Raw genomic sequence first — 25,155 nt, forward strand, 5'->3', positions numbered from 1 at the left:
ACTACATACGCCACACATACCCTTTCTTTTGTACCCTGGATCTTCTAAGATCCTGGAAATGGCCCTGGTCTCAGACTTTCAAAGGACAGTAAGTTTAGAGGCAATTAAACACATTTTTCAGTAAAAAAACAAAACAAAAACATATATTTACATAGATCTGTACATCACTCCTGAAAGAGGGACAAATGAGGAAGAAGGAGGGACAGAGGGATTGGGTTCACAAAGAAGGACTGCCACTCCAAAAGTCACATCCTAGAGCACCATAACACTCATTTGGTAGTCGCTGCTAAACAACCCCTGACCACAAAATCACACCTTTTGGCGACAATGAATGGATGACAGGAAAATACCTGAGTACCCTTAGATCTTCAAACGAACGCTTTACAAGGTGTTAACCCCCCCCCCCCCCACCACCACCATTTGATATGTTATGTTTTTATATTTTCTGGGATCCTCTGCCAAACTTACGTTGGTACTTGTACATTTTTGTCAATTTTCAAAGTAAACCTGTAAGAAAAAAAGTGTCCCTGTGGGGTACTTACCTCGGGAGAGAGAAGTCTCTGGAGCCTAAAGAGGCTTCCTCCATCCTTTGCAACAGGGGGGATCCAGCGCTGGGACCCCTAAGGTCGGGTTCACATTGGCACACATTCGCTCCTGCGCTGCATTCCGATCCGTGAAGCGGAGCAGAGCGGAAGGATCGTGCAGGTCGGGAACGTCCGCTCCAACGAGTGGAACGTAGCAATGTGAACTTTCCCATTGGGAAAGCATTGCTTCCGCAGCAAGGCCACTTGCACACTACATGCAATTCCGATTTTTCATCTAATCCGATTTTGGATTTAAAAAAGTACAGCATACTGCTACGTTTTTTAATCGGAATCAAAAATCGGACATATAAAAAAACCGGGATCGCATGCAGTGTGCAGGAGGCCTGACACTTTTCCCACGTGGGGGTAAGGCCATAGAAGGGTGGGAGGAGGCTCCCCATGTTGACCTAAAGATAGTGACTATCAATTAACCCTTCGCACACTCACATGCAAATGTTCAAACAAATGCATTCACAGATTTACTCATCCAGGCACAACTGTTATCCCTACAGCTAAATTAAAAGCCAGGGTTTTAGTTCACAGAAGAATGCATTCCTATGCTTAGTCACCTATACTGCGTAGAAGTACCCAGGTAAACATAGGTGTCCTAACTCTGGCCCTGTAACATGCATAGTGCAGACATGCAAACACATTCATTGCATCAAACCTATCAATGGATTAGGAGCACACATCCTAACTTCCTCTCCTGGGAAAGACAGTGCATCTTACCAATCGCACAAGGGAGCTAATGTTATGTGTCCATGTGCACCATGCGCATACACCAGCATAAGCTGTCTGCATGCTGACAAACATACAGGGGAAGGGGGGAGTGCACCGAATTGGACCCTAGCCACAGGGGTCAATGATAAGAATAAACATACATATATCCAGGCACATCGCCTCTAGTTAGGACATTAAATAAATTATTAGGGAAAGGGAGGTGCTGAAGGGGGTGTGGCTAGAAACAGCAAAAATCAATTAACCCTTCGCACACTCACATGCAAATGTTCAAACAAATGCATTCACAGATTTACTCATCCAGGCACAACTGTTATCCCTACAGCTAAATTAAAAGCCAGGGTTTTAGTTCACAGAAGAATGCATTCTTATGCTTAGTCACCTATACTGCGTAGAAGTACCCAGGTAAACATAGGTGTCCTAACTCTGGCCCTGTAACATGCATAGTGCAGACATGCAAACACATTCATTGCATCAAACCTCTCAATGGATTAGGAGCACACATCCTAACTTCCTCTCCTGGGAAAGACAGTGCATCTTACCAATCGCACAAGGGAGCTAATGTTATGTGTCCATGTACACCATGCGCATACACCAGCATAAGCTGTCTGCATGCTGACAAACATACAGGGGAAGGGGGGAGTGCACCGAATTGGACCCTAGCCACAGGGGTCAATGATAAGAATAAACATACATATATCCAGGCACATCGCCTCTAGTTAGGACATTAAATAAATTATTAGGGAAAGGGAGGTGCTGAAGGGGGCTTTTAATTTAGCTGTAGGGATAACAGTTGTGCCTGGATGAGTAAATCTGTGAATGCATTTGTTTGAACATTTGCATGTGAGTGTGCGAAGGGTTAATTGATTTTTGCTGTTTCTAGCCACACCCCCTTCAGCACCTCCCTTTCCCTAATAATTTATTTAATGTCCTAACTAGAGGCGATGTGCCTGGATATATGTATGTTTAAAGATAGTGACTGGGCACACCTTTGGGCTGTCTATAAAACTTCCTCCTTAGATCATCTAGTGCAGTGGTCCTCAAACTAAGGCCCATGGGCCGAATGTGGCCCCCTGATGCTTTTTTACCGCCACACCCCCCACACAGAAAATGTATTACTTATAGATGAGGTCAGCTCCATCTTTAAATATTGGTGGTCCGCATATGGAATAGCAGTGCTGGCATCACCCATCCACATGGAAGCCAGAAAGCAGTAATTTTGCTGGTTTCCAATCAAATTCCACATCAGGTGACACTGCTGTCCATTTGGACTGCAGGTTGTCATCTGGTTATGCTTTACTGTCTGGCCCGCAAAGACTTCTACATCATTTTATGTATGTTTCGGCCCCCAGCAGTCTGAAGTATGTTGACCCGGCCCTCGACCAAAAACGTTTGGGGGGGACCTCTGATCTAGTGGTTGCCTGAGAGTTCCTTTCCACCTGGCTGCCACGTCCATTTCCGAAACGGACGCGGCAACCGTGCTGATGCGAACTCACATTCGTATCTCTTTGTCATGTTATGCACAGCTATGATTGGGTTGTATGCAGTGGCAGAACGCAACATGAATCATTCTTCTTTTGCCTGCACATAATTCCACATCCAAAATCACACCCAGAGAACTACGATTCACGGCTAGTCGACATAGGCTATGAAAGTTTCTGCAGCCTGAACTACATTTTATTTTTTTTAAATCCTACAACAATTTTTATGTATATCCAATCTAACATGCTAAACCAAATTTGGCTATCTTCTACCCCTCTTCCCTTCTCTGTGATACGTCCTTACTCACTGCTAAATGCAGCGGCTTTCTTCATTTTGTTTGCACCAAAATTGTCACTGCACCTATCTACTGGGACTTGTAGTCCTCCAGCTGTTCAGGTCAGTTGTGTTAATGTGTTCCGAGCATTATGACGTCATAACGGCTGCTCTATTACCAATGCGTCAGAGAGAATGGCAAGCAGAGCCACCAACCCAGACATCTGTAGTCCTGCGAGCGGACAGAACTGCCACTCAGCAGCGGAGACGACGTGATGGACAAGCACCTCAGCAAATCAGCGCTGTGTTTACCGAGACGGGGAGAATAGTCTGTGTTGGGGTAATGGGCGGAGCCGACAGCTGCTCTCCCACGAGGTCAGCAGTGCGGGGAGAGCAGGAGAGCGGCGGCGGCGGTGGTGCAGCTGGAGGAGAGGAGAGGTGGCTGTGGTGTTGGAGGGGGAGGACGAGCTACAGGTCAGTCTATGGCTAAACCCCCTCCATCAGGGCTGCTGCCTGGGCAATCTGGGACGCTCACTCCCATCCCTGTCTGCTCTGGGATTTATTCTGCAGGGGATCACCTGTCTATGAAAGCAGTGTATTGCAGTGATCTTCCTTTCTGTCAGTGCAGCTGCATTGCAATGTCTGCTATTCTCTATGCATGGGCATAATGCTGTGCATTATCTTTATTCATTTTTTTCAATGCTGTTGCACGTAGATAGCATAACCATGTCTCACTGGTTATTGGCTTGTTCTTGCTGGCCCTTTCTGCAGTGCACTTTATTACACATTCACTGACCCTGGTCCATCAGAGCTTACTATGTAATAACTGTAAAAAGTGCACTATTGTATTATTTTATAATAGTGGAGCAGTGTGTATTATTATTAATAGTGTTGACCAGAGATGCACACTTGTGTGAGATAAGTCTTTTGAAATAAAAAAAAAAAAAATGACTTGACCTAAAGGAAAGTAATGAAAGACGTTTGTCTCTCAATCTGTTGAATTTATCCCTGCAGTTTTTTTCTGACATCAGTACATATGAGATTGTCAAACATTTTTGTGCTAGTCTACTTTAGGGGACCCGGTGTTCCAACATTTCAGCATACATTGACAAACTATTGGAACACCGACACAAAACCTCATAGGGAACAGTTCTCCAATGACAACACTCTCTACAGCACAAAGCGCTGTGATTGGCTGAATAGTGTGGGCGTAGTTTACTACAACCTATCTGAAACCTTGCAGACTGCATTGCACCGTGGTACGCTTCCTCGCCACAAGGGCCATGCAATTCTACGGAGACTTGCACACTTCATGCAATGCGATGTGATCTACCAAAGTCTTCAATGCATTACCGCATGATCTGTGTCTACCACATAGATTATGCAGTAATGCAAGTCATTGGACGATGCAGTAAGTGTGCATGGCGGGAGCGCGATGCAACATGCAGTGCATCGATGGGAATCCCAGTGACCTATTTCCTGCCCAGCAGGGAGTACGTCACTAGCTGGGGGGTGGGCCTATGCATATGACCTTAATCTTACCTATTCAACCGGCCAAGAGTTCAAGAGGGTGCTGTCCACCCAATCACTTTAACAGAATTTCCTTATGAGGTTTTGTGCTGGGTCCCCTAGACTAGACTAGCACTGATACTTATAAGGGCCCGTTTCCACTAGAGCGAATCTGCGTGCGTTTTCTGCATGCAGATTCGCATAACCAATACAAGTGGATGGGACTGTTTCCACTTGTCAGGATTTCTTAGCGTTTTTCTGTGCAGAAAAAAATCTGCTCGGCAGAGCCATCAGAATTCTCACAACGCAAAGCGGTGTGCAAATTCGCATACAATGTAATTAAATAGGGAAAACCGCATGCGTTTTTCTATGCATTTTCGCATGCGTTTTTGTGTAAAAACAATGTAAAAAGCACACCAGCATTGACATGGTTAAAACCGCGTGGCCACAAAACGCATGCGAAATCGCATAGAAAAACGCATGGAAAAATGCATGCAAAATCGCACATGCGTTTTCCGCACTGGAATCGCACCGCACCAATGGAAACGTCTATGTGCACAGTGTAGGTGTGAAGAAAAAAAATTGTTTTACAAAATAATTTCTTAAGTCTTTTGCATGAATTGATCATTTGAATGTGTACAACATTGAGGCTAGGTTCACAGTGGGATGTTATTATCCTGCTTTCATAAAGTCATGTAACGCAAGTTACCACACTACAATGTTAACCCTATGCGACGTTCACAGTGCAACATTAAAGTCGCTTTGTAAATGTTACGTTATGGTAACGCACTGCTGCATTACATAACTTATTGCAGACGTTAACAGATACAGGAAAGCATACTTTTCATTGCCTGTATGCTCCACTGTATCTACTGTATGCGATGGTAACACAGTGTTAACCTTCTGCCGCCGACGGCCGTGGCCGCGGCGGCAGCCCCAGGACAGCCTAATGCCAATTGGCGTAAAGTCCTGGGGCTCTGTTTAGCAGGAGATCGCACGCAGGCTGCGCGTGCATCTCCTGCTTGGTGGGCGTAGCTGAGCTCCGCCTTCAGTCTCCGAGCGTCCATCGCCGCTCGGAAGACTGTTACACGCCAAAACCGCTGTGTTTTTACTTGTACAGCGCTGCAATCAGCAGCAGCTCTGTACTGGGGACAGCCATGTGACACGGCTGTCCCCCTGGGGGACAAGAGAGCGATCGGCAGAAACCTATGACAGCCGATCGCCGTGATTGGCCGGCTGGGGGGAGGGAGGGGATTTAGTTTAAAAAAATAAAAAATAGTAAAAAATATTTAAAAAAAACACAATTTAATATTTATTTAAAAAAATAAAATAAACACAGGGGGGACGATCAGACCCCACCAACAGAGAGCTCTGTTGGTGGGGAGAAAAAGGGGGGGGGGGAATCACTTTTGTGCAGAGTTGTACGGCCCTGCAGCTTGTCCTTAAAGCTGCAGTGGCTAATTAAACAAAAAATAGCCTGGTCACTTGGGGGGTTTAACACCATGGTCCTCAAGAGGTTAAGGTGCGTTGCAACTTTTTTGGTGCATTGCGTTGTAACTTTAACACCGCATCACAATGCAACGTCCCACTGTGAACCTAGCCTGATAGAATGAGGTTGCCATGGTATACCACAGTTTTATTGTGCATGGTAATCATACCATGCACAATCTCGTTTTACCGGTTTTCGAAGGGGAGGGGGCACGCACGAATAGCGGTGGCGGTGGGACATAGCGGCAGGTGCACAAATGGTGGGGTAAACAAATACTCACTTCACCTGGATCTATTGCGTATGTACTTCTTACTTTCTTCTTCCTGTTCTTGCGTTCAATCTCCCTGTAACAGTTCCCGGGGGCGCTATTACAGGGACATGGAACACAAGAACAGGAAAAAGTGAGTAGTACATGCGTGATGGATCCAGGCAAAGTGAGTATTTGTTTATCCCGCCGCTATTTAAGCACCTGCCACTGCATCCCACCCCCACCGCTGCGCCCCCCCTCTCCTCCACCTGGCTATCTATACTGGCTGCACCTATTCCTGGCTATCTATACTGACTGCACCCATTCCTGGCTACCTATAGTGGCTGCACCCATTCCTGGCTACCTATAGTGGCTGCACCCATTCCTGGCTACCTATAGTGGCTGCACCCATTCCTGGCTACCTATAGTGGCTGCACCCATTCCTGGCTACCTATAGTGGCTGCACCCATTCCTGGCTACCTATAGTGGCTGCACCCATTCCTGGCTGCATCTATTCCTCACTACCTATACTGGGGCAACTATTCCTGGCTAACTATACTGGCTGCACCAATTTCTGGCTTCCTATACTGCGGGCACCTATTCTGGGGCAGTTATTCCATGCTACCTATAGCTGGCTACCAATACTGAGGGAACCTATGGCAGGCTACCATACAGGGGCACCTTAATTACACTTTTTTTTTAATGTAGGGGGAGGCCCAGGTCCAAATAATTTTATAGTACCGTATACCGTCATACTGTGGTATTTTTTTTTTACGGTTATTGTACCGTTAATATTCATACCGTTACAACACTATTTGTACGCCTCTTCTCCACAATACCATGCAGATATGCTTGCAATTTATTCACTTTAATGCAGAACTGGATTTTGCAGTCTTGCACATGTACACTTTTTGAATACATTTTTTTAATATGCTTAGATATTGCTGACCTGCTCTGCAGTGCTTAGATGAGATCACTGTAGCCCGACGTTTCTGTCAAATGCTTTTCTAGAGAGCAGAACAGCATTTGGCAACCTGTGGCGGAGCTCGTCCGTCAAATGTCTTACGTTTGGACCCCCACGGTGGGGGGGGAGTGGTCCAAGATGAAGTGAGATTATGGGATCAAGCTTGGTTTTTGCGCCGCATAACAGTACACCATTAAGCCCCTAGCTGTCCATTTACCTGAATGGGCATTGCTTAAATGACGAGCGCTGCGGGGGTTGTTTAACGCCGCTAAAACGTCTGTTTGATTTGGGCCTTCATATTCAACCTTCTCTGTTTATGTGCTGCTGAGTAACTGCTATATACTGGAAATGCATAATGGTATGGTGTAAATGTTTGGACATATTCCGCATCATGACTATTTACACGGATCATCAGCTGTATTTGTTTCTTAAAAGTTTGCTAATGTTGGTGTTAGGTGATACCAAAAATAGTTTATGTAGTTGGACTGCATGTTGCATTGCCATTCATTTGGTGGCACACTTCTGCTCTGAAGTAGCAATGTACCCTGTCAATCAAAGGTAAACTGCATCCACTAATACAGGCATAGTACTGCTCCCGCATAGTGTGAACCCAACCTAAGTCAATAAGCAGATTGCTTGTAGATCTCTGATAATATTCAGATGTTTCCAATCAGTTGCAGGCAGTTTCAGTCATGTTTGATCATAGAGTAGTGGGGGTGTCTTGACACCCTAAAGAAAAATTACAGGAAACAAAACGGGAACCCAGTAGTGCAATATGTTTGGGTACAGTATTTGTAATGAAAAAGGAAATGTATGCTATACTCACAAAGGCCTTGTGCAAACCAGGCAACCACCCACAGGAAGCAGGTGGAGACAATGAACCCGACTCCACTCGGGGTGGTCCGGATGGACCTGGATGTGGTCGCTCTCCTAGATAAAAGTGACAGGTTTCCACTGTGGTGGGGACCACTTGTGGTCTGTCTCAACCCCACCAACAGACTCTGTTGGGGGTGTTTAGAAGCACGATATGGGGAAAAGAGGCGCCCTGTGTGTGTATAAAACCATTTAAAAACAGAACAAAATGGAAAAGATTGAGGTGGCTTACCTCAGTGACGAAAACTTTTGAATAAACAAAAAGGTTTTATTTTGCACAGGCAATGTGTTTCGCGGGTCTGAGCCCGCGTTTTCGCCACTGAGGTAAGCCACCTCAATCTTTTCCATTTTAGTCTGTTTTTAAATGGTTTTATACACACACCAGGGCACCTCTTTTCCCCATATTGTGCTCATGTTTGATCAGTTAGGTAAAAAATAATCAGCTGAAATCTTTGTGAATCAAAGGTTTTCAGTCTGGTGTATGGATTGCTGCTCTCCGATTGGTCAGTTGGCCTGCATAAATGAAGTATGTGCAGCAGGACTTAAGTTGCGTATACACACTCTAGATTCTCATTTCCCAGCGTAATCATTCACCTGTGTCTCAGGTGAAAGTCAGTCGGGAATGCAGTTGGCCCCAGAGATTTTTTAGGGATTTTTCATGTTTGAACTTTCTCACCCAACTTCTGTTGTATGTCTTTTGTAGTTCTCACAGTGAGGCACCTCCTACTCATTCTCTCTCCATATAACCGATAAAGCCGCATCTCTATACAGTGAGCATTTCTAAACTGTCCCCCAAGATGAACATGACCGATTGTTTCTGACAGCACAGTGTTCTCCCCAGAAATTTTTTCCAGCCGGGTGGCATGAAATAGTAGCCGGGTGGCATGAGAAAGTAGCCGGGTGGGTGAGATGAGAGAATGCAGGGCCAGGGCTTCCGTGAGCAATTATGCTTACAGAATAGGAGGAAGTGAGCTAATGACAGCCGGGTGCTCATCAAAACTAGCCGGGTGGAGCACCCGGCTAAAAGAGCCTGGGGAGAACACTGCAGCAGTGTTTAAAAGTGTGCATGTAGCTTAAAGGACTTCCGAGGCCAAATAGGAAATCTGGGGCTTCCTCCAGCCCCTCGCAGCAGTCTCAGTCCCTCACCGCAACCCCATTCCTCCTCCATGTCCCTGCTGGCCGCCCGCAATGATGACGACCACGTTCGTGTCATCTGGTGCGTACTGCATAGGCGCAGTACATGCCAGATGACGTTGGCGCGTGGGCACGAGTGCTGACACAGAAAATCCGGCCCCGTTGGTGGGTCGCCATCATTGTGGGCAGCAGCGGGGCTGCAGCGAGGGACTAAGATGGCTGCGAGGGGCTGGAGGAAGCCCCAGGTGAGTAAAAAATAGATTTTCTATTTGGCCTTCAGTGTTCTCCCCAGAATTATTTTCCAGCCGGGTGGCATGAAATTGTAGCCGGGTGGCATGAAAAAGCAGCCGGGTGGGGAGAGATGAAAATGCAGGTCAACTCTGCTTACAGCATAGGAGGTGGTGAGGAGGTGAGCCAATGACAGCCGGGTGGTCAACAAATCTAGCCGGGTGGAGCACCCGGCTAAAAGAGCCTGGGGAGAACACTGGCCTTGGAAGTCCTTTAAGTGTACCCAAGGCTACATGTGACATGATGAGATAAACATGTGTACGTACAGTTCAAAACATTAATAACCAGTCTTTTTATTTTGCTGCATGAAAGAGTCATTTTTCAGGCATGCAAGTGACAGCTTCTGTCTTGCCTTACATAGCAAACCCTGATAAGCAAATTACAGCCTTAAAAGTTTTCCTGCCAGAATACAACTTCTGAGGGCAGGGTAGAGTCAATAGTTCATGTATTTTAATTCTGGGACACTTAATAGATTGCCATTGAGCAGAGACAATAAAACATTCAATCTACTTTGTAAATGTTTAAATATAAAATAAAATCATGGGATATCTAAAATAAAGGTATTTTTTAGGAATAGGAGGACAAAACAATTGTTTATCTCATCAGTTTATTTTCACCTCAGGTTCACTTTAAGGCTAGGTTCACAATGGGAGCTGTGTTGCGTGCCCTATAAAAATAGAGATGCAATGGAACATAAGTCGCATCTCGTTTTATGAGACCTTTACATTGCATATAGTGGAGGATACTCTCAATGAAAAGTATGCTTTACTGCCACTGTTAACACACGTTTGCTGTAGCGCTCTGTATGCACTGCGGTTGGATCACTGTAGTCCTTTGGATTGCATCGCACCAGATGCAATCTGAACCTCGCATAAACTTTCTATTGCAGTGCAACGTTCTATGTTAAAATGCCTCCGTTACATCAATCTGCAATACCCCACTGTGATCTAATGCTGGGTATACACGGCTCGTTTTTGAGCCATTAAGATGGCTCGATAGAAAATTTACCACATGTCCGATCTCCCGCTCAATCCTTTCACCGCTCGATTCCAGATAGCAGTGAATGGAAAAAGATAAGAAAAACGAGCGGAGGATAAGAGAATTAACTGCAGAATCTAGCGGCAAAACGATCGTACGGGTGACTCGAGCGGCAAAAACGAGCTGTGTATGCCCAGCATTAGACATATAGGAGATCTCCTGCTGCTTCCATATTCCCAAAATTCAGAAGGTGCTATTTATAAAAAAGTGTTTACCTGTCAATAGATCACCCGATTTGAAAAAACAGATTGGGACTGCAAGATTTAGGCTAAGCTTAAAGAGACTCTGTAACAAATTTTTCAGTCTTATTTCTTCTATCCTATAAGTTCCTATGCCTGTTCTAATGTGCTCTGGCTTACTGCAGCTTTTCCTAATTGCACTGTCTCTGTAATAAATCTTATCTACTTTCCTCTATCGTGTCTGTCGGGCTAAAGCTTGAGTGTGTGGAATGTGCAGGGCTGCTTGTGATTGGTTAGAAGCGATACACACCCTCTGCAGGCCCCCTGCACACTCTGTATGACTCACACACTCTATATGAGCCTATTACAAGCTGGTTAGTTTGTTTGTAAACACTGCCTAAAACTGTTAATTACAAGCCAGGATTGCAGCAGGGAGTGGCAGAAACAGCACAGAGGGGCACAGGAGAAAATAAGGAATAGAATGGTATGCTTTTTAGTGTAAGAATATTAGAGTACAGATTCTCTTTAAGTTGATTGTAAGTTTCACTGTATGTAATGTAGCAGTCACATAATAGCATTGTGCCTTCCTATTTGTACCTGCCCTTATAAAGAAGTGATCTATTTTATTTTTCGGAACGCGACGCGAAGGCTACTGAAAGCCTGACCGCGCAGCCGCCGCCACGCCGCACAAACGTCCGTCTGAACCAGCCCTAAAGCACTTGTGGGGAATTGTGAGTGCTTTCTAATAGCACTCCAAGGGCTTGATTCACAAAGTGGTGCTAACCTACTTAGCACGTCTAAAGTCTTTAGACGTGCTAACCAGGGTGCGAAGTAGGTTAGCACCGGATTTCTCAATCAGATCGCGCGCTAACTTTGCGCGCGTAAAGTCCTGTGCGCGCTAAGTCCCATAGGCTTCAATGGGCACTACGTGCGAAGCGCCCTGCGCTCTGTGCAGTACGCGCGTAAAGTTTTACGCGTATAAAGTTTTACGCGCGAAAAGCTTGTTTAGACGTGCTAAGGGGATTTTCACAGGCGTGCTAACAGTTAGCACCGCTTTGTGAATCAAGCCCCAAGTGTTACTTGCGTGGCACCTGATGTTGCAGTTGATTTGCCCTGGCATTCTGGCAGCTTCCTATGGCAGTAGGTCCGTGACACTCAGGAATAGATCTTTGATTAAAGTTAGTCCCTAAACCGTTTCAGAAATATACAGTAGGTGAAACTCAAAAAAATTGAATATTGTGCAAAAGGCTATTTATTTCAATAATTCATCTTAAAAGGTGAAACTAATATATGAAATAGATTCATTACATGCAAAGCGAGATATTTCAAGCCATTATTTGCAATAATGTTTAATTATGGCTTATAGCTTATGGAAACCCCAAAATCAAAATCTCAGATCATTAGAATATTGTGAACATGTTGAATATTCTAGGCTCAAAGTGTCAGACTCTAATCAGCTAATTATTCTAAAACACCTGCAAAGGGTTCCTATTTCTTATATTAGTTTCACCTTTTAAGCTGAATTACTGAAATAAATGGACTTCTGCACAATATTCTAAATTTTCCGAGTTTCACCTGTAAATGCAATGAAATGCTTATTACGTCTGTACCATTGCAAGAAAGACAGCAGAAAGGCTGCAGTGTTACCTCACTTGTGAGAATTCTGCCTGCTGGGGAGGTTAATAAAAGTCACCCACTGACCTCATAGGATAGAACATGACAGGTCTTCACACTAGTACGCACTGCGGCCAGAAATGTATAATTTACCATACATTGTACTGGGCAATAAAGTAGGAAGAAAGAAAACATGAAGTCATTTTTATTGTGATAAGCTATGTGTTTTTTTGTTGACTGGAGTATTCTTGGATACACCATTCGGATTAAAGGAGTAATGGTCCATGAAGGTTTTTGCCTCTAGCAGGAGTTGAAGTTTATCTCAGGCCCAGTGCACACTAAAACCGCTGGCAGATCCTCAAAACGCTAGCGGTTTTTGGAGAAGATTTCAGTGCGATTCTAGGCATGTTTAGAAAACGTCTCTAAACATGCCTAGAATCGCACTGAAGCGTTTTTGTGTAGCAGATTACAAATATTGTTACAGTAAAAGCTGTTACTGAACAGCTTTTGTAACAAAACGCCTGGAAAACCGCACTGATCTAGCCTTTTCCAGAGCGTTTTTTCCTATACTTTACATTGAGGCAGAAACGCTTCTGCAAAACACAAACGTGCAGCAGGAGGCACGTTTGCGGTTTGCTAAAAACCTCAAACCGCTGGTGTGCACCATCTCATTGAAATAAATTAGCCAAGCGTTTTCACAGGTGGATGTGGTTGGCGGATCGCTGCTAAAACCGCTCGGTGTGCACTGGGCCTCAGTGTTCTGATGTTGGGGAACGGAGTGTGATGCAAACTGACGTAAAAGTCTTCTGGAGTCCTTTTCCATGTAATTACTGTAACCTGATTGGTTGCTTTAAGCAAACTTATCTTCTTTTGCTCCAGTTTTATTTGCACCAGGTTGCTCCAATGAGTTTTTTTTTTTTTTTTAAAGAGGACCTGTACTGAAAATAAAATAATGAATAAAATTGCTTATTTTTTACATTGTTATGAATTATTTAGTCATTGTCTGCCCATTTGGTGGTGTTGCAGAACTGTAATGTTACTATGCTATAACTACAGTTTTTCTGTAATGTATCATGTTCATTTTAAACTCTGTTGGATGTCAGTATCTTGTATTGGTGCTGCTTCAGATACCTGTATGGGATACATTTCTGAGTTGTCTGCAGCCTTGTTTACATATTCAAACAATGGCCCCAGATAAGACCAGGGCTATGGGCTGGTGCACACCAAGAGCAGTTCTGAGAGTTTTTTATTAAAAAGCTTGGGGGGGGGGGGGGGGGGGACAGGATGGGACCGCTTGGCTAATTAATGGGATGGTGCACACAGGAGCAGTTTGTTTTTTCCCTAAAAGCAAACTTGGGGCCTGCAGCATTTTTGCGTATTTCTGAGCCGTTTTTCTGCCTCAATGTAAAGTGTAGGAAAGTGGAAAATTGCTGTGGAAAATCGCTCTGACCTAGCACTTTTCAAACGCTCAAAAAAACTGATAGGCATGTGTGGAAAATCGCTCTAAACATGTCTAGAATTGCTCTGAAAAACGGCTTAAAAGACCGCTAGCGTTTGCGGCCCTACATAGGTCTTGCTGGAATCTCCTGTAATGCTAGGTACACACCATACCATTTTCTGGCAGATTCACCAGCCAGATTGGTCATTTCCAACTTGTCTGATCTGAATTTCAATCCATTTTTCAATTTTCCAATCATTTTTCCGAGTGATTTTTGTTCAGTTTTATGAAAATCGTTTGAAAAATGATTAAAAAAAAGGTAGGAAAATCAAAAAATCGACAGAATTTAAGATCGGACGTGTTGAAAATAATCAGGCAGGTAAATCTGCCAGAAAATTGAGGACTATAATAGGGTAAGAGATGGCTGTGTTGGAGAGAATTGTGCTGGATTGTGAGTGAACAGTCTGGTGTGTATTTGTCCATGGAGTTTTGGATATTGACTATTGCGGGAGATGGAGTTTTTTTTTCTACTGCTTGATATGAAATAAAGGAGAGATTTTCGAACTATTGGTCTGCACATGGTGTATGGATGCTCTTCTCGTCACAGGTAGTGACATCTTTAGTGCTTGTAGGTGCAGCTCTGTGGAATGTTTGAATACTCAGTGTTCCAAAGCAAGTAGAAAAAAAATACCTGGTCAGCCAGAGTGTTCTGGGAGGAGAATTGTGCATAGCTAAACAGCCTAGGCTGTGACATCACTGAGAGGGCAGGGCTACATACCAATATGCACCAGTATGTGTACGTGTATATGTATGTGTATATATATATATATATATATATATATATATATATACATATACATATACATATACATATACATATACATATATATATATATATATATATATATATATATATATATATATATATATATATATATATATATACTGGCGCACTCACTAGCTGAATCCCCAAAGCAATTGGGAGAAGCGTGCAGAGAAGAGAACCAGAATCCGCGCACCATGGATGTGTCAGCAGAAATATTGTAGAACTCTGCACCACTTCAAGGTTAAATCATAACGTATTGTAGTAAAATACAAACATTTAAAAAGAACTGTGGGACAAAACAGTCCTCTGTTTCAGGCTCCTCCCTTCTTCAAGTTACCCAGTTCTGGAAGGGCAGGAGCCCAAAAACAGTGAACTGTTTTACCTCACAGTTCTTTTGAAATGTTTGATTTTACTACAATAAATTATGATTAAACCTTGAAGTGGTGCGGAGTTCTACAATATTTATGATTCTGAAATTAGCTTACAAGTGAGTATCCTGAAAAATGTAGTGCATTCTACTATAAGCTGTTATGGTGTCTCTCAAAGTCACGCTCTCAGTCCCAGTGAGCAGCAATAGGCTCAAATTCAGAGGGGGGGGGGGGGGTAAGCTTACCTGTCTGACGTGTTCTTCAGTCCATCCCTCGGCGCTTCCCACGATGCGGTCCATGCACGTCACGTGATTATTGTGATTTTTTTTTTTTTTTATTTTATTTTTTTAAGCAACCTTGGCTCCGTCTTCTGACGGCGCCGACGTTACTCACTGAGCGCTGCTATAGACTGATTCCTAATATAGTCTATGGCGGCGCTGGCTGCGCCCAAATCTAGCAGCGCTGAAAAGCACTACTCCGCTAGCAGCTCCTTTGCAGGATTAGTTAAATACACTATCTGTCCAAGGGAGGACTTTAAAGGGGAACTTCAGCCTAAACAAACATACTGTCATCAAGTCACACTAGTTATGTTAATTAGAATAGATAGGTAATATAATCTCTTACCCACCCTGTTTTAAAAGAAAATGCAAATGTTTGTGATTTATGGGGGCTGCCATCTTTGTCATGGGGGCAGCCATCTTTCTGGTTGAAAGGAGGTGACAAGGAGCAGGAGACACAGCTCCAACTGTCCTGTGTCCTGATTACCCCTCCCAGCTGCACACACTAGGCTTCAAATGTCAAATTAAAAATGTAAAAAAAAAAAATTTGCACCAAAACAGCAGAAGGAGAACAACAACATCAGAAATCCCATCATGCTTTGCACAGCATCAGGGGAAAAAAGCCCGGGCAGTTTTCTTCTGTGCAGCTAAAAATGAGGCTTGTATAAGAGAAACAAAGTTATGATGCTGTGAAACTGTTAAAGAAACACCAGGCCTTTTCAGTGCTGCTGAGTCGATTTTTAGTCCGGATGTTCACTTTAAGGATATGTGATTGTGATCCTATTCCTTAGATGGTTTGATGCGCTGAATGTGTGCGTGTTTGTGCAATGCATGTTACAGGGCCAGAGTTGGGACACATACGACACTGGGCTACCTCTACGCGGTGTATGTGACTACGCAAGAGACTTTATTCTTGTAACGAAGATCCCAGCTTTTAACTTAACTGTAAAGACAGCATTGATTGCTGCATGATTTTTGTGAATGGATTTGCATGAGTGTGCAGAAGTTCATTTTGATGTTTTTGTGCTTTCTGAGGTAAGAATCCTTCTTCACGCTGGATGCTGCTGTCAGGTCTGTTTTTTTTTTTTTTTTTTTTTTTTTTTTTTAATATGCATCTCTTGCCATAGCCTCCACTACAATATTAGGATAGTAATAAACCAGGAAACCACCACAACCTTTGCACTTAGGTCCGGTTCACAAAAAACGGTCAGTTCCCGGAACGGACGCAGTGTTAACCTATGGATCCGTTCATTCATCCATTCGAACGCTTAGAACTGCTCTTGGTGTGCACCAGCCCTCACTTTGATTATCATCAGAAACACTTTTTATATCAGTTGCTGTACATTGGTATGTAGTCCTACCCTTCCAGTGGCATAGCCTAGGCTATGATGTCACTCAGCCTTCTGCCCCAGAGCACTTTGGGAGAACAGGTGATGTTTCTGCTATCTCCACACAGAGGAGAGGACGCGTCACAGAGATTCACCTTCCCAGCAGCAAGGATGCCCTCAGCTCTGATAAATTTAAGAAACATTCACTAAATAATTAATAAATTAATATTGTAACAATAATTTTATTCATTAAGTTATATATCATTTACGAGTATCAGCATGACTGCAGGCAAGCAGAGGTTGTAAGAAGTTAATCACCGAAAGTAGTTGTTATAATTTACACTAGTCAACCTAATTGCTTTCAGAATTTGCCTCGTTCTATTATGTATTTAGGTAGACTGTAAAGCTTTTGTGAAGTGAGAAAAAAAAAGACAGATACCTATCTATGGAGAGGGAAAGCTCTGGGCCATACAATGTTCTCGTTCCAGCGATGTCCTCGTATTAATTTGCTGAACCTGCTCCCAAAGATGGGCGGCTCCATACCGTGCATGCCGGGCACGCGCTTATGTGCAATCGCGCATATGCAGTATGGGGGCGCCTGTCTTTGGGAGGACTAGGGGATACAAATGCTTCCGAAGACTTCCAAGGGTCCCGAAGGTATATTTGAATCAGTTGGTCAAATACATTCAACAGGGGTGACAGCGCTGGAACAAGGACAATGAGAGAGGACCGGGAAGGCTCTATACGATCCAGAGCCTCCACTCCATAGCCAAGTATCTGACTTTTTTTCTTGCTTCAGTTTTACTTGAAATTAAATGTTTATTGGGGGGGGGGGGGCTGGGGGGTGAACAATCCCTTCAGTTCAGCTCTATTGCAACAGTAACTGAAGATTTCATTGTAGAGCTATTCCACAGTAACCTGAGCAAACTGTCAGATGGTTAAAACTTGTTGACAATCGCTGCATTAGGCTACAGATTGCCCAGCAAGCTCATGGAGAACCAGAACTCCCAGGAGTGTGTAAGGAGCTAAAAAAGACCAAGAAGCTTTGTAATAACAAGCTGACACATTATTGTGTTCTGGTTGTTCTGGAGGTGTGGTTAGCCATCAGGGATAACAAAGATGATTTGCATATATACCTGTGGGACACCTCAAAGCTCACTCCAATCTGAATAATCAAAAATACAGTACCTTCTGTTTTAAAGGAAATCTAGTGTGATTAAAGTGCAATTTAAAAAAATAAGTTAAACTTACCTTGTGCTTTTTGCAGCCCTCTGCAGTGCTCCTGTGCTCAACACGCCAGTCCAAGTCCTTCCAGCCAGCAGCGGCGAACCCTGCTAAGTTTGCTGGCTACACGCCTCCTCTTTGAGATAAAGCGGGCAGGGAGCAGTATGCAAAATCAGGGTGCACACGTCTCAGGGCCGCACGTGCACAGTAGCCGCCGACTGGTGGCAACCCGCCAGCTTTGCGGGGTCACTACTGCTGGCCGGAGGGTTTTTGCCGGTGTTGTGGGCACAAGAGGACTCCGGGAAGCTGCAAGAAGCCCCAGGTAGTAAACTTCTGTTTTGCATTGCATTAGACTAGGTTCACAGTGGTCAGTTGCATAACGCACACATGAGTGTTAACTGCAATGGAGACTGGACGATTTGAATAACACAATCCGTTACAACGCAGTACAGTAAACAAGCCCATAGAAATGTAAGGGCAGTAAGTTGCCATGCAGAATTATTCTGCAATGCTAGGCACTGTGAACTAACCCTAGGTCTAGATATGTAACATAGGTAACAACAAGTGCTTCTGCTCTGGCTAATTACTCATGCAGCAAGGTGGGAAATTCTAGGCAGTTTGTACTTCAGATGGAGAACACATTCCACGTCTGCAGAGAGGTGCAACTTGACCTTACAGCCATTTTTGGAAGTTGCCTGCAAACTGAAATGAAAGGCTAAAGATACATTTACAAAGACTTGCAATAAAGATAAATATGTCAATATTTATGTAAACATGAAATAAACATACTGCATATATATTTCTTCACACACACCAAATAAAACAATGAAATCCATACTATATCAGAGTGCTGTTTGCACCCCCTCCTCTTCCTGTGCTGCAGTTTTGCAGGAGGGAGGCAGTCTGCTACATCTAGAAGCAAGCATACAGCACCGTGAACCACATCCTCCACCAGAGATTACTGGCAGATTTGTCGTTTATGAGATTTTTTTTTCTCCCCCCTCCACTCTTGCTGCAGTGGTCAGCAGAACCTCAGCCCTGTCACAGCCACCAATGCTGCTGGCTCTGTCATCTCGCATCAAATCCCTCTCTCCTTCTGGTGCCATGCAGCATCCACACTCTAGGTATGCTTAATAGTGATAGCAGGGTCTATCGCAACACATTGGGGAACTGCTGCATCATCATTTCAGCCCCCCTCCTCTCCTGCTCACTCCATCGTTACCCACCCAATTCTCCACCCTGCATTGCTGTGAAATGAGGACTTTTGCTTGGTAACACAACGCTACCTACTTACTGATTGCATTGTGTGTTCCCTCTGCAGACGGGTCAATGTCATTGCCGCAGCAGTGAGTTAACAATCTCCTATTTCAGCATTTAATTTGCGGGCAGTTTTCGCTTGACGTGGATGAATTATGTTATTGCCGTAACCTAGATAGCTGCAGTTTTTTCCTCTTTTGCATTACATGTCACGCTTTCTGCTGCACATCGTTAATATGTCATTGAAGTAGACAGGCAGACAGTTTTCAGAGCATCAGTGTGAGGTTTTCTGCTTAAAGATGCAGGTCTTGGCAGCTGGTGTTTTGTACAGTACATTTAGATGATGGTGTATTTGGGACAGTTTGATACTTTTGCAGAGGCTGCTACAGACAGCTGCATTGGTCTGACGCTTCCTGTTGTGAGCATGAACTGACTCAGCCAGTGTGGAGAATATTTTGGTGTATTGCATAAGAAGTAGCATGATGTATAGCTGGTATATCTGTCTGCTTCTCAGTAACAGGAATGATGTGCTGATTTTGATTTTTTTTTTTCTTGCCAGACTGTTAAACCATCTATTTTCTCCACGCTATTAGTAAATGTAGCGATTAAACCGTTGGTCAGGAAAGAGTTCCTCTGAAGCAATTCAATTTCTAGGGAGGAAATGCTGGTAATTATAGTTTATCTGCAGCTGATGAAGCCCTTTTAGTGTATTGTGGATCTTTGTAAATGTAGCTTACAAATAGCTTCTGCACAAAATACCTTCGGTATAATTTATTTAAAGGACACTTGAAGTAAGAGGAATATGGAGGCTGCCATATATGTTTCCTTTTAATCAACACCAGTTGCCTGGCAGTCCTGCTGATCTTTCATGCATCGGTTGTGTCTGAATCGCACATCTAAAATAAGTATGCAGAAACATCTGATCTGCATGCTTGTTCAGGGTCTATGACTAAAAGTATTAGAAGATCAGCAGGATAGCCAGGCAACTGGAATTGCTTAAAGGGAAATAATGATGGCAGCCTCCATATTCCTCTCCTTTCAGGAGTCCTTTAATACCAATACTATATAAGAGATGTCAAATCTGTTAGAGCAGACAGCGTGGGTAGCTGCAGTTGCCAATATTCCCTTGAAAATGCTTGTTTGTCGATACACCATTCCTCTGGATTAAACACGTATGCAGATTGGGAGGAACAAAATACTAATCATGTATACTTGTTCTTAATGAAGGATTTTGAAATAGAGGTCAGCTATGGCAGCCTCCATATTTCAGGTTGATGGTTGTACTTTAAGGCCAGGATCACACCTACCAGAACCGCATAAGTTTTCCAATGTGTTCTATAGGGAAAACTCATGTGATTCTGCCTAGTGTGTCCCTGGCCTAAAGGAAACTTGTGGTGAAAGGAACGAGGCAGACTGAAATATGTGTTGCCTCTTACAAGTTTACTTCCTTGTCCGTTATCTTGAGCCTCGTAAAGGACCACTGAAGTGAGAAGGATATGGAGGCTCCCATATTTATTTCCTTTTGTTGCCTGGCATCCTGATGATCTTTGTTGCATGAGTGGTATCTGAATCACACACCTGAAACAGGCATGTGGTAAATGCAGGCATACATCTGATCTGGATTTTTGTTCAGGGTCTAACAGTAGACAGAGGATCAGCAGGACAGCCAGGCAATCTGCATTGTTTTAAAAGGATATGAATATTGAAGCCTTCATATCTCTGTCACTTCAATTGTCCGTTGAATACTTACCTGGCCAGTGACCCTGGAACAAGTATGTCATTTAGGTTGTTGGACTCCAGTAGTTGCATGCCTGTCAGGGACTCAGAAAACCAGTAAGGACAAGAGATCAGTATGATTGCCTCTATACTACACTAACTTCTGAGTTTGTTTAAAGGCCAACTCCTTTGTAATACTTATGAGAAAAACAGGAAGTGAATGAAATATTCCCTAAAGTGGACCCACATGGCTATAAAGAAAACTTGTGGAGGTTGTAATTCTTCCTTGCATAGAAAAAATTGCATAGCACCGAGATTGCTATGTGATTTTCCAATGATAGGTTTCAAAGGAGCTCAAGTACACCAAAAAATGCAACAGGTGTGCCATTTGCAATCAGCAAAAATTGGGTTGGCAATTGGCAAAGGCATCACATTGATGGAAACATTCTTGCACAGTTTCAGCATTATGGAAATGCGAGGGGGGAAGGGGGGTGGGGGCAGATTTACTCACCTGGGGCTTCTCCCAGCCCCCACAGTCTATCAGGTCCCTCGCTGTTCTACCAATCTTTTCCATTGTGCCGCTGTTCTCTGAAAGTTCAAGACCTGCCCATTTGTGGGCCAGGCTGAATGTCTCCTTGATTGCGCTCCCATATCCAGTCGCATTTTGCGTATGAGCAGTTTAAAGTGGTCCTGAACTCAAAACTTCCTCTCTGCTCTAATGGCTATGCAACAGCATAATAACCTTTAAAGAAAAACATGTATTTGTTACAGCTGATACAAATCCTGCAATACATCTTCAGTGTGTCTACTTCCTGCTTTCATGGAAGCAGACATAGGGTTAACATCCTGTATTTACAAATTAGCTGCTCTACCGTGGCAAAGGAAATTCCTGAGCTGACAGCTGATATTAAATTACAGTGGCTATTAGTCACAGATGAAGGGGAATTAGACAGGCTAAACTCTCTAAATACATACACGGTGCATTTCTCTATGCTTTCCTTCAGTCCTGTGCAAGAGTTCAGGTCCACTTTAAATCTTTGTGATTGGCATATGCACACAATGCTCCTGGCTACAGATGACTGGAAGTGAGGGAATGGTGTGCAGTGGATTCTCAGCACAAAACTGAAAAGTTCCTAATCCCTTTTTGTACTGGATTTGATATGAACTCCCTCAAAGAAAATCATTGTTTGCTTCATCCCATCTGATTTTGTCCATTGCCTGTTCTATTTAAAATACAGGGCAGCTCACTGAATGTAAAAGGAGTCTGGTGTGTGTGTATATTGTATCAGTTTATATGATGATTACTGTTTTCCACATGTAAATAATTAAACAGATGCAACTGCAAATTTTATAATCTAGTATATGTAAACTGAATTGTACTTTAGCTTACTGGGAACGGCTGCTGTACAGATGCCTGAGTTACAATGCAGTTGGTTAGCGGAAGGTAATTTATGAGGTGACCTACCCTGAAGCAGTGCCGGGGTGCTTACTTGTTCCCCTGCAGCAGTGCTGAGAAAGTCACACTACAATTTCCATTCTACCAATGTGTAACACAGGAAATAAGAAAAATGCAGCCACATACCTATTTAATAAGCTGTTTCCTTATTAATGACTTGGCATGTGTCTGCTGATGTGGGAATTCAGATGACTCCGCAATCCGCTTCTGCCAGTCTGCTTTCCAAGCATGCAATTGTTCTGTTCTACTTTTCATAAGGGGCTGTCCACTAGTTAGTGCTTCCTTTTACTTGTTTAAAGTGCATATACTGTATATAGTGTATATTTGCATAAGATTTTGACACTGCTTCTGGCCTAGCAACCAAGATATACCTGACATTGCAGAGCTAAAGAGAGAGCCATCTTTGCTTCTGGTTGTATTGCTTATAAAGCTTTCTAAATTAAGTGCCTGGAACGGTTATGCAGATCAGATTATTTTACTTTGCTGTTCTGCATATTTGTTCCATGGGACTGACTTGGAAAGCAACATTTTTACAAAATAAGGAATACAATCAGAAAAAACATTTTTTTAAAAAAACATGGTCAAGATGGCAGCTTCCATAGCTCTGTAGTGGCAGGTGTACTTTAAAGAGGAATTGAGCTTGCATTGTACCCTGCTACCCACCCCAACAGCAATTTTGGGTACTTGGAGTCGGAGTCGGTGGTTTCAGTGAACTGAGGAGTCGGAGTCGGATGATTTCTGAACCAAATCCATAGCTTTTGTAAAAATTGGACTAAGGAGTCGGAGTCGAGGAGTCGGAGCAATTTTGGGTACCTGGAGTCAGTGGTTTAATAAAATGAGGAGTCGGATGATTTTTGTACCATACCAGCACACTAGATGTACCTCTATGGGACCTTGAGTGAGCCAAAAGAAAGGTGAGGCCCACAGTAGCATTGGCAAGTAAGAGGAGGGGCAGAAGCCAGCACAACTCTATAGAGCTGGCCTGTGCAAAACAAAGGGCAGGGTGGCAGTTCAATCCCTCTTTAAAACTCTGTTTAAGACACCAGGGTAGAACTTGTTTTTGCCTGTGTATAAGATAGTTGATTACCTCATGTCAAGGAAAGCACCTTCAAAGTACCTGTCCAGGAGCAGAAACACTGGCCACTTCCTCCACCACAAATTGTTATTGCTATAGACTGTACAGTTGCTTGTGTGTAGCAGAAGTGGTGCAGAAGCATGTGACTAAATTGATCATGCAGCACAGAAAGGTATTTGCGCTTATTCAGGTTGGAGCGAGTATATGATGTGTCCCATAATGCATCACTGCTGAATTTACAAATAATCCCTTTGTTGTCCCTGAAAGGATCATCTGATAAATTTGTAAGTTTCTTATTGGTCCCCATTGCTTCTTGCCTCCACATACATCAGAAGCCATGCCATACAATAATATTTGTAAAGCGATAAGACTCTAAGCGCATAGGTATGTCTCAGATCATGTCTCATAGTTGCAGGTGAATGTATTTTGCTTCCTTTCTGAACACAGATGTATTTGAAGGTTTAAAACTTTGAGACAATGATGTGCAGCCAACATGCACTACATACATGACTGTGAAGAGCTTCTCCATGAGTTCTGCTACAATGTTCCGAAACAACTCTTAATAGGTATCTTAACAGACATGCGTCTTCCAGGGCTTGGGAGTTGGTACAAAACTCATCCGACTCCTCAGTTTGATACCTCCGACTCCAGGTACCCAAAATTGCTCCCAATCGTCGACTCCGACTTCCCCACAGTAGACCCACACAGCTTAATACTGACTGCCTGCACTTATAACTAAAAGCCATTTGATTTACATTTCTAGAGAACATTTTGAGCTTCAGAAGCCTTTTTTCACAAAAATCAATCAAATTCAATCCATTTTATTTTGGTCAAATAAGTTGCCCTTTTATGCTGGGCATACATGGCTCGTTTTTGCCGCTCGATTCTCCCATTCGATCGTTTCGGCGCTCGATTCCGCAGTTAATTTTCTTATCTTACGCTCGTTTTTCTTATCTTTTTTCATTCACTGCAATCAGAAATTGAGCCTCAAAACGATCGGGCGGGAGATTGGACATGTCGGAAATTATCCATCGAGCCATCTTAATGGCTCAAAAACGAGCCCAGCATTAGGGATTTTGTCTTGGTGGTTACTTAATGGACAGAGACAATATGATAGAAGGACAGGCAGTATAAATATTACAAGCCAAAGACACTATGGGCTTGATTCACAAAGCGGTGCTAACTGTTAGCACGCCTGTGAAAACCCCCTTAGCACGTGTAAACGAGCTTTTCGCGCGCAAAACTTTATGCGCGTAAAACTTTACGCGCGCACTGCACAGAGCGCAGGGCGCACCGCGCGAAGGGCCCATTAAAGCCTATGGGACTTAGCACGCGCATAGGACTTTGTGCGCGGTACTTAGCACGCGATCTGATTGAGAAAACCAGTGCTAACCTACTTAGCACCCTGGTTAGCGCGATTAAAGACTTTAGACGTGCTAAGTAGGTTAGCACCGCATAGTGAATCAAGCCCTATATGACTTAAAGGGAACCTTAACTGAATGGGGGGTAAAGAGTTTCACTTACTTGGGGCTATTACCAGCCCCCTGCAGCAGTCCTGTGCCCTCAGAGCCGCTCTGGAATCCTCCGGTCCCCCGCTGTCACTTAGTTTCGTTTTTGACGACTCACCAGTCGGCCGGCCGCCATGCGTATTATTGGACGCATTCCCTACTGCAATTAGCGCTGTTGCGGACCGCAACGCGTACAAAAATACGCAATGCCGCATATCTACGCATGCGGAAACAGCACTAATTGCAGTAGGGAATGCGTCCAGTTAAGG

General features: G+C 43.7%; 1 protein-coding gene across 4 annotated transcripts in view; it reads left to right on the forward strand.

Annotated features, from left to right (window-relative positions):
- Positions 1-3,444: 3,444 nt before the first annotated feature.
- The window catches only part of KCNAB2 (potassium voltage-gated channel subfamily A regulatory beta subunit 2), a 420,882-nt gene continuing 399,171 nt past the window's right edge, over positions 3,445-25,155 (forward strand). For all 4 annotated transcript variants that reach the window (XM_068240498.1, XM_068240500.1, XM_068240499.1 and 1 more), the window contains exon 1: positions 3,445-3,551. The gene's annotated coding sequence lies outside the window, so the exon portion shown is untranslated. The remainder of the gene's footprint in view (positions 3,552-25,155) is intronic.

This window comes from Hyperolius riggenbachi, chromosome 6, assembly GCF_040937935.1.
Source record: "Hyperolius riggenbachi isolate aHypRig1 chromosome 6, aHypRig1.pri, whole genome shotgun sequence".
Lineage (NCBI taxonomy): Eukaryota > Metazoa > Chordata > Amphibia > Anura > Hyperoliidae > Hyperolius > Hyperolius riggenbachi.